This window comes from Lupinus angustifolius, chromosome LG18, assembly GCF_001865875.1.
Source record: "Lupinus angustifolius cultivar Tanjil chromosome LG18, LupAngTanjil_v1.0, whole genome shotgun sequence".
Lineage (NCBI taxonomy): Eukaryota > Viridiplantae > Streptophyta > Magnoliopsida > Fabales > Fabaceae > Lupinus > Lupinus angustifolius.
In genome coordinates, this window is record NC_032026.1 from 5007 (window position 1) to 6117 (window position 1111).

The following is a 1111-nucleotide window of genomic DNA, read 5'->3' on the forward strand; positions in this document are numbered from 1 at the left end:
TGAGAATGAGGATAGGATGAGGACGAGAATGAGGATGAGGATGAGGATGAGGATACTATTAGCACGAGAATGAGGATGAGGATAGGATGTGGATGAGGAGGAGGACGAGAATGTGGAAAAGGATGAGGATGAGGATAAGGATAAGGATAGGATGGCGAAGAGGTAGAGGATGAGGATGAGGATGAGGATAGGATGAGGACGAGAATGAGAATGTGGATGAGGATGTGGAAGAGGTTGAGGATGAGGAAAGGATGAGGAAAGGATGAGGACGAGAATGAGAATGAGGATAGGATGAGGATGAGGAAGAGGATGAGGATGAGGAAGAGGATGAGGATAAGGATAAGGATAGGATGGCGAAGAGGTAGAGGATGAGGATGAGGAAGAGGATGAGGATAAGGATAAGGATAGGATGGCGAAGAGGTAGAGGATGAGGATGAGGAAGAGGATGAGGATAAGGATAAGGATAGGATGGCGAAGAGGTAGAGGATGAGGATGAGGAAGAGGATGAGGATAAGGATAAGGATAGGATGGCGAAGAGGTAGAGGATGAGGATGAGGAAGAGGATGAGGATAAGGATAAGGATAGGATGGCGAAGAGGTAGAGGATGAGGATGAGGAAGAGGATGAGGATAAGGATAAGGATAGGATGGCGAAGAGGTAGAGGATGAGGATGAGGAAGAGGATGAGGATAAGGATAAGGATAGGATGGCGAAGAGGTAGAGGATGAGGATGAGGAAGAGGATGAGGATAAGGATAAGGATAGGATGGCGAAGAGGTAGAGGATGAGGATGAGGAAGAGGATGAGGATAAGGATAAGGATAGGATGGCGAAGAGGTAGAGGATGAGGATGAGGAAGAGGATGAGGATAAGGATAAGGATAGGATGGCGAAGAGGTAGAGGATGAGGATGAGGAAGAGGATGAGGAGGAGGACGAGAATGAGAATGAGGATAGGATGAGGACGAGGGTAGGATGATGATGAGAACGAGGATAGGATGAGGATTAGAATTGGATGAGGATGAGGATGAGGACGAGGATAGGATGAGGATTAGGATGAGGAGGAGGATGAGGATAAGGACGAGAATGAGAATGAGGATAGAATGAGGATGAGGAT